We start from the raw sequence: 9711 nt of genomic DNA on the forward strand, positions 1-9711 counted from the left end.
TTTTTCCCCGAATTTTGATCCGCGGATTAACTTGTAAATGGGGTAGGCTCCAAGAAGAAAACAATGGGGTGTGTATGGCGTCCATTTGTAAGGGCGTATATGGCATTTATTTTGTACGGTTTCCCGTGATCTTCTTTCTTCTCATCGGTTTCGCTACCGGACTGGTGAAATGGAAAGAGATCCCTACTGAGCACTCTGCATTTGAAGCCGTCAACAAAACTTAAGTGTGGGAAGAGAAGCGCCAGGTTCTCATAATATGGTGTGGTCATAGCTGGATCTCTTAAGCTTGTTCATTTCCACGATGTTCTTACTCTTCGTTGTCTCTACCTCGTCAAAACTTCTGCGTGAGGCCGCTTGCTCTCTCAGAGGACTCAGAATGGGAGTTGTGGGATCTTGAAGCCCACCTGAGAAAGGTTTCTTGCAGTTCGTATATTGCATGACAGTCATGGAAGTTGTGTCTCAAATGTGCATTGCTATGGTAAGTTGGTTCACTCCCACTATGTTATTTATGTTGTTGAATGATGTGATTGGAACCATTGTTATTACTTATGGAGTGCACCAGAGTAATAACACCAACACCAACAATAAGGACTTGAGAAGAAACCCATTTGTTATCCAGATTGAGCAACTTTAGCTTATCCAAAGGTAAGGTTGAGGAGGTAGTTGAATTTGAAAATAGGGAAGAAGGATGAGGGAAAACGCTGGATAATTTTGTGTCAGAAGACGAGAAAATGTCGGATAATGTTGTACTAGAGGAAGAGAAAATGCCATATAATGTTAAGGTAGAAGAAGAAAAAACAAAGGTGAAGATGACAGAAGAAAGCAATTCCAAAGTGGAGGCTAAGAGTGGTGGAACTTCTTAGAAAAACCCAAAAGAAAAAAATTGCTAATGGGTTGGGAAGAATAAAATCTGACACCCCCCCCACTGGAGATCTTTGTGCTCCTCCTCTGCCACGGAAGCTCAAGAAATTTGAGACTTTTGATTCCCCTTTCAATCATTTTGACAGCGAGATCGTTACAGTGTTGGAATCTACTCTTGAAGATGTGCACACAGTGGATTCAGATGACAATGACCTTGAAGATACTGAAGAAGTGAATGTTAAGGCTGATGAATTCATCAACGAGTTCAAGCAACAACTCAAGTTGTAGCGGCTCGAGTCCATCATGCGCTACATGGAGATGATCAACTAGGGCAAATCATATACTGATCCAGATTTAAACACGAATGCAACAAATTACAGGGATAACCATAAATACAAATATGCAACAGAAATAATACTTCATTTCATTACTGTAAAATACTGAAATATGCTTACAAACAGAAATGGAAATAAACTAGCTAGGGCGATGGTAGCTTATCTCTGAGAAGAGATGTGGCAGCTACATGCCTCTGAACTATGTTACAATGAGACTCAAAGGCCTATTTATTGTTGAGAAACAATGGAAAACCCTAAACATCCAAAAATCTAACCCTAAAAGATGAAACGCCAAACTGTGGGCCCTGTTTGGGTAAATTGGTACATCAACTTCCCAGGGTCGTAACTTTAGAATACGATCTCCGTTTGACACGTAAAATATCTCATTAGAAAGAACTATCCGAGAAATACAACTTTGGGAATAGCAACGTTGGTCTTGCTCCTAGTTTTCCCAAAAAACGTCGTTTAGGGCCTCAAAACGGCTCCAAAAGTTCAAGATCCGAAAAAACTGCTAAAAATAGTAAACTGTGCTACAATTAAGGAAACTAAAAAGCTGAAAGAGACAATTGTGGGGGTCCAAGTGGGATAGGTGGGTGGCCACCAACTTCCACCTGGATCATTCCTCCCCCCTTAGGAAGCAATGGTACCCATTGTGTTGAGTTCCTCCATCTGCTGAACTTGGTCCTTGGTGAGTTGTTCTTCAATCTCTAACGTGTCCAGTAATGGTGGGAATCATGGTAGAGGACATTCCACATTGAACACTCGGTGCAAGCGAAGGAATGGAGGAATGTTGTGCTCCAAAGCATTGTTTCCCATAGCCTTGGTAATGTTGTAAGGACCATGTCATAGTGGTCTGAGCTTCTGATGGGCTCTTGTAAGGCGTTCTTTTTGTAGATGTAACCAAACTTTGTCGCCCACCTGAAACTTGTGTGGTAACTGATGCTGATCATGTCGCTGCTTGTACTTGGCATTTTCTAGAATGGAGTGGTGATAGATCAGCCCGTTGGGTAGAGGTGCTCCGGAAGTCAGATCGGACAAATGCTTGACCTGATAGTGCAACAGTACCCCTATGGGTGAGGAGAAGATGACCGTATCCCTCTGCTGCTGCTGCTGCGTGGAGGAACCCTTTGCGGGGGTCATGGATGTGGTGACGATCTTCCCTTTACTCTGGGAGCGAACCAGACAGAAAATGAATTTCCTAGTACGAGAGATGAGCTGGTTGCATTTCTTAGCAGTGATTAAAGAGGTGGTAGTAGGTGGGGCTACCTCCGATATATTGTATAATGAATTACCCAAAGTAATAATAACAACGTGAGGCCTTGACTCATACACAACATGTCACCTCCACAAGTATGGTTGGCCTAATAATAGGGTTTGATGCTGTAGGGAAGGCGACATTGCTGGCGAACTTGGAGATCTCGTCCTTGGTGAAGCCACCTGATATTGTACGGTTGCAGGTGTGGTGTAGTCGGTAGGCCTAGCCGCTTCATGAATTCTAGTGAAATGAGGTTCTTTTGGCTCCCACTGTCAACAATGAATTGCAGCGGTGAACCCTTCACCCACATTTGTGAGTGGAAAAGTCGCTCCCCCTCCTCTGGATCTTCAGGCTCATTCTTCTGGATCTTGGCGGTGGCAACAGTGGCGCTGGGCTCCGCATCAATGATCTGCTTCCCTTTGCCATTCCCCTTGTCGGGTTCTGACTCAGGGTCAGAACATGCATCTGATTCTGAAGCCTTCAACTCGGCCACCAATGACTACTTGGTTTGACACTCACTTGTGTTGTGAGTGGGGCTCTTGTGGAACTCACACCACTTTCATGTGTCCTTCTTCGACTTCGTGGTGTTGTTATTTTCTTGCGGCTTCAACGGGTTGTCTTGGGTTGCCCCGTCTTGGCTTTGTCCTTGGTTTTGCGATTTGGGGAAGCCTTTCCCTTGCTTCGGATTCGCAGATCCAAAGTCTCGCTTCTTTTGTTTGAACTTCTGCTTGATTTTGACAGCGTATCGGTACGCCGTGCCGAGCGAGGAGATGTTCAGGAACTCCATCTCGTCCTGGATGTACCTGTGTAGGCAATCGCGGTATTTGAGTACCAAATGTAGCTCAGAGTCCTTGATACCCAACTGTGTGCGAAGGGTATGAAAAAAGTTTGTGAACTCCGGCACATCTTGGTCCCTTCCCTGTCGCAGCGTGGTCCACTTTATGTATTTGTCCTCATAGATTTTGACAAGGTAATACTGCTCCTTAATGGCATCCCGGAATGAATTCCAAGTGGGTGAGGCTGAAAATAATGAACCCGTACTTTCGTCCTTATGCTCGCAGTAGGTTTCCCACCAGTCCTTGACGTGGGGGGTTGCTTTGAGAAAAGCAAAAATTATCTTTTCTCGACTGGAAAAATCATGAACAGAAAAATACCCATCTAGTGGATTTAACCATTTATCTACGGCATCTGCGTCTATTTGACCCTCAAAGATGGGGATTTCAAAATTAACTTGTACCTTAAAGGGTTTGGCGTTTCTAGAGTAGCTGTTGGAAGCCGATGCGTCGCCTCTAGGTAGCCGCTGAAGGATTTGGGCAAAACTGTCCATCATCATGTTCCTTTGTTGCTCTAGGGCTTCTTTGAGCGAGATTTTGATAGGATCTCCTGCCCTCTCGTCTTTCTTTTCATCCGCCATGGGAGGCCGTTGGGATTTGCGAGGCTGGTCTTGGAAAGGTTCGACTAGTTCAAGCCCTAACTCCTTATATCTCGACCTCGTTGGGGACATGCAAAGAAAAACAGAGAAAGAGCAGGCCACTCTGATACCACTGGTCTAGATTTAACAACAAACGCAACAAATTACAGAGATAACCGTAAATACAAATATGCAGCGGAAATAATACTTCATTTCATTACTGTAAAATACTGAAATATGCTTACAAATAGAAATGAAAATAAACCAGCTAGGACGATGGTAGCTTATCTTAGGGAAGAGATGTGGCGGCTACATGCCTCTGAACTGTGTTACAATGAGGCTCAAAGGCCTATTTATTGTTGAGAAATAATGGAAAACCCTAAACATCCAAAAGCCTAACCCTAAAAGATGAAACGCCAAACTGTGGGCCCTGTTTGAGTAAATTGGTACATCAACTTCTCGGGGTCATAACTTTGGCATACGATCTCTGTTTGATGCACAAAATATCTCGCTAGAAAGATCTATCCGAGAACTACAACTTTGGGAAGAGCAACATTGGTTTTGGCCCGAGTTTTCCCAAAAAACGTCATTTAGGGCCTCAAAACGGCTCCGGAAGTTCAGGACCTGAAAAAACAACTAAAAATAGTAAACTGTGCTACAATTAAGGAAACTGAAAAGCTGAAAGAGGCAGTTGTGGGGGTCCAAGTGGGATAGGTGGGTGGCCACCAACATCCACCTGGATCATATACCCATATGCATTACATTGCATTGCATTTTCATTTGCCTTACACGTTTTTTTTTTAATTCTCTTTTTAATGTTTTAGGTATCTTTTGTTTCATGAAAAAAAATAGAACTGGTATATTGTCTTCGAAATGGCAAATTTAGAGGGGGGACTCAGACTTCAACTCCTGCTTAGACTCTGGCCACCTCTGAACCTCCAAAGCTAGTTGGAAAACTTTATGCTCAAATCCTTATTTATCTTCTTGACTTGAATGAAATTGCAATACCACATCTGTTGCACTTATTTTCTTCAAATTACCCACACCTAATTTTGCAAAAATCTGTAACAGGAGAAAGTCAACAAATGACACGTCATTCCATTAGGGGTTTTACCTTACTGCACTTTTACACATCATTCCATTAGGGGTTTACCTTATTGCACTTTTACACATCATTCCATTAGGGGTTTTACCTTACTGCGTTTTTAAAGCAAAGTGTTGCCATTGGTATTTCCATTTTGCTTATTTTTTTTTATAACTAAAACGGTTATGATTTTATTTATTTGAAAAACCTTGGGTCTTTGCCCAAGCAGCTCCAATTACATTACAGATTTCTATCTGTTGCTGGTTTAGATCTGCTTGATTTTCAGGGCATTTGTACAGTGCTTTCACTGTTTACAATTAGCAGTCCTTTCATCAGAGAGCTGCCTTTGTTTGCTAGCTGGTCTGCTTCACCGTTTGACTTTCTGAGAATATGATAAAACTTACATGTGTCAAAGTCTAGAAGAACTCTCTTCAATCTGTCCAGTATTTTGTTGAGGCTGGCATTGCTAAATAGATTTCCCAGCTTTAGGCTCTTTATTATTAACTCTGAATCTCCAAAAACTTGGAGGTCTTTGGCACCTTTGTCTCTTGCAATGTGGCAGGCTTTGAGAAGCCCAAGAATCTCTGCTTGATTGTTAGATTTCTGGCCTAATCCCCAGCTGAAACAGTCTTTCAAAGTCTCGTCAGTAGAGTATATGACCCCCCTTACACCTGCATCTCCGGGATTACCTTTAGATGCTCCATCGAAGAAAATTGTAGTTAAGTTTTGTGACCGCCACCATAGTTGGAATTTGTCATCTTCATCTCTTATGCGCCATTCCTGATTTGCCTTTTGTGGGGAGAGGAGCTGCTTGTGCGGACAGGGCTCTAGCGGGCCAAGCCATCTTTTTTCTTCAGGCAATAACAATGGATCTTCTTTAAAATACTGTTGTTGGGCTGCTTCCAGTAGAAAAGATTTAGCTTTTGCTGCGACTTGCAGTGGAGTGTGCCTCATCTCTCTGAAAATCTGCTGATTTCGAGCTAGCCAAAGCTGCCAACAAACATACTTTGGGATAGCTGTCCATATTTTATTCCAGAATGATTTGGAGGGGATGCACTGAGGATAGAAACTATTCCAAGTGGCGTATAGATCTGCAACAGAGATTTGTGAAGGCAGAATAATCTGAATATCATGTAAAATAATACTCCATACCTCTTTTGCAAAATTGCACTCCAATACCATGTAGGAATTTACAGGGTAAGTTCCTCAGACAGAACACCAAAAGGACACCGCTCACAACCAGATCGCAGATCAATACACCAGTATTTTGACGTGGTTAAAACCCTCAAAGAGGGAAACAGTCCACGGCCTGAGCCAACGCGGCCACTTCAGGCAATTTATTAATAAAAGAATGAAAATTTACATATGTTTCTCTCATGCACGGATTACCCTACAAATGACCCTCCATGCGCTTTAAATAGAATTCATGGACCAATCGGGTGTCAAGCCACAGATCAAGTATCGGTAATACCGAGGAGAGAATGAACCGTCGGATCACTACATATTGTGACCGTCGGATTGTAAGTTACAAAATGTACAACGGTAAAGAAACACACTTTACCTAACTCTATACCTAACTCTACACTAGACCAAGTTGTACTTAACTATTTCCTATGTGTCGGAATATCCTAACATCCCCCCTTAAGAACAACTTGGGATAGGATTGAAGGATTTACAAATATGACACAATAGGAGAAGGAAGGAGGCACTAGAGCCTATCCCCCCTTAGTGACAACTTCCTGAACTCCAACCATAAATCGAAGTTTAGTGAACTTCGCCTCTGTGAGAGCCTTTGTGAAGATGTCTGCAACTTGATCATCTGTTGAACAATATTGCATTTCAAGAACATGGTCGTGAATGAGCTTTCTGATGAAGTGCATGTGTAGTTCAATGTGCTTGCTGCGCTGATGTTGGACTGGATATTTGCATAGCTGAATGGCACTTTGATTATCACACCAAAGTGTAGTCGGATGCTGCTGCTGAAAGCCAAACTCTGACAGGATTTGACGAAGCCACAAGGCTTCCTTACTAGCTTCTACGGCACCACGATACTCTGCTTCTGCTGATGAAAGAGAAATGGCTGCTTGTTTCTTACAAGCCCATGTAATAGGTCCTGAACCAAGAGTGAACACATAACCGGCAGTAGACTTCCGATCATCAGGGTCACCAGCCCAATCGGAATCAGTGAAACCAACCAATAGAGGAGATGCTTTGGCACTGTAATGAATCCCAAACTGAACTGTACCTCGAACATAACGAAGTATTCTTTTAGCTGCTTTCCAATGACTTTCACGGGGGTTTTGCATGAACCAAGCAACAAGGCCAACAACAAAGGAAAGGTCAGGACGAGTATGAGTTAGATACAAGAGTTTTCCTACAGGTTGACGGTATAATGTAGCATCAACTCCAGGAGAAGTACAAGTGACTGAAAGTTTGACTCCAGACTGAAAGGGAGAAGGGGTTGGCTTACAGTCTTCCATGTGAAAATGACGTAGAATATCACAAGCATACTTGGACTGGGAAAGGGAAATACCCTCCTTGGATTGCAAGACTTGAAGACCGAGAAAATAGTGTAAGTGTCCTAAGTCTGTCATTTCAAATTTCCTTTTAAGGCTAGACTTCACATGGTTTATAAGGTTGGGATCACTACCAGTAAGGATAAGATCATCAACATAAAGAACAAGGATGATAAGAGAGTTGCCCACTTTCTTGGTGTAGACAGTATTGTCAGAATGACACCTAGAAAAGCCAGATTCTAAAAGAAAGCTATCCATTTTGGCATACCAAGCCCGAGGAGCTTGCTTGAGACCATAAAGGGATTTCTTAAGTCGACATACAAGGTTGGAGTCTGTTTGTATGAAGCCAATGGTTTGTTCCATATAGATTTCTTCATGCAAGTCCCCATGCAAGAAGGCAGATTTAACATCCATCTGATGGACTTCCCATTTGAAAGAGGCAGCAAGGGAAAGAACAAGGCGGATAGAGTTCATTTTGGCAACAGGGGAGAAGGTTTCGGTGTAGTCAATGCCTTCAACCTGTGAAAAACCTTTAGCAACAAGACGAGCTTTATGTTTATCAACTTTCCCATCTGGTCCATACTTGGTTCTGTAAACCCATTTGCATCTGACAAGTTTTCATCCCTTTGGTAGAGGAACAAGATCCCATGTATCATTTGCCAATAATGAATGATATTCTTCATTCATAGCTGCTTCCCAATATGGATGGCCTGAAGCCTCTGCAAAGGTGTCAGGATCATAATTTACTGGAGCTTGAGCCAGTAAAGAAGAGGCTCTCTTGAACTGAGAACGTGTACGTCGCTGATCTGTAGGATCACCGGCAAGATCACCTGCTGCATCTCGAGTAGCACGAACCCATTTTGGAAGCTCAGGAGCTGAAGGAGGATCCTGAGATGGTGGGGGAGGATTGTCATCCTCACTTTCATCATCTGAAGAAGAAATGTTTTCAAAAGTAGAAGAGATAGGGAGAGGTGGCACAACCGCCGGACTAGGCTCGCAGGCCGATATATTTTCATCAAATTTTACATCTCTTCTAATGATAACATTTTTGGACTTAAATGGAATAAGTCTATAGCCTTTGACATCTTCAGAATATCCAACAAAAGTATATTTTTCACTCTTAGGTTCTAAAGCTTTATGCTTTTCATCTGGAATATGGGCCCACGGTTCACTTCCAAAAACACGAAAGTGACTTACATCTGGTTTGATTGAGCTCCATGCTTCTTCTGGAGTGATATTCTTTAAAGCCTTAGTAGGAGTGCGATTTATTATGTAATTTGCACAGTTAATTGCTTCTGCCCAAAAACTAAGACCAAGTCCTTTAGATTGTAGCATACAATTAGCCATTTCCTTTAAGGTGCGATTCTTCCTTTCAGCTACACCATTTTGTTGTGGAGTATATGGAACAGTATGTTGCATTTGAATTCCATTCTCAGTGCAATAGTTGATGAATGTGTTTTTAACATATTCTCCGCCATTATCAGATCTTAACTTAAGAATTTGATGTCCAGATTGTTTTTCAACAAAGGCCTTGAAGGCCAAAAAAGTGTTAAATACTTCACTCTTGAGTTTTGAGAAGTATACCCAAGTGCGTCTGGAGAAATCATCAATGAAAGTTAAGAAATACTTGCAGCCAGAGAATGACACAACTGGAAGTGGACCACATAAATCACTATGCACAAGCTGTAAAGGGGCTGAGGCGTGCCAAGAGGCACATTTTTCAAAACTGTCCCGATGATGTTTTCTGAGTACACATCCGGAACAAACACCATCTCTGCAAGATACCATAGGAAGACCTGTCACCATATTTTCTTTACATAGATGCTGAAGGGAGCGATAGTTTAAGTGACCAAATCGCTCATGCCAAAGTTTGCTCACTTCATCATTATGAGCAACAAATACTGAGGGAAGATTTGATGACCCAAAGTTGTGAAACTTATACAACCTTGTGGAATCATCAGCAATGCCAGTAGCCAAAATCTGTTTAGGATCTCTTAAGTCCTTGATTACAACATCATGAGGTGAAAATTCAACGATTTTACCTTCACCTGAATGAGTTATCTGATATACAGATAGAAGGTTGCAGGATAAGGTTGGAACACATAATACATCATTAAACTGACCATTGTCTAGATGAACAGTTCCAGTCCCTACAACATTAAGAGATCTATCATCACCAACATATATATTTTTGGTGTTACAATCATTTAAAGAAGAAAACATGGCTTTGTTTTTGGCCATGTGATAAG

General features: G+C 42.1%; 1 pseudogene; it reads left to right on the plus strand.

The window, feature by feature from the left end:
• Nucleotides 1-424: 424 nt before the first annotated feature.
• LOC149263895 (uncharacterized) lies at nt 425-4748 on the plus strand (annotated as a pseudogene).
• The last annotated feature ends 4963 nt before the right edge of the window (nt 4749-9711 follow it).

Source organism: Pinus tabuliformis, chromosome 6 (genome assembly GCF_031772625.1).
Source record: "Pinus tabuliformis cultivar Carrire ecotype Pingquan chromosome 6, CPIR1, whole genome shotgun sequence".
NCBI lineage: Eukaryota > Viridiplantae > Streptophyta > Pinopsida > Pinales > Pinaceae > Pinus > Pinus tabuliformis.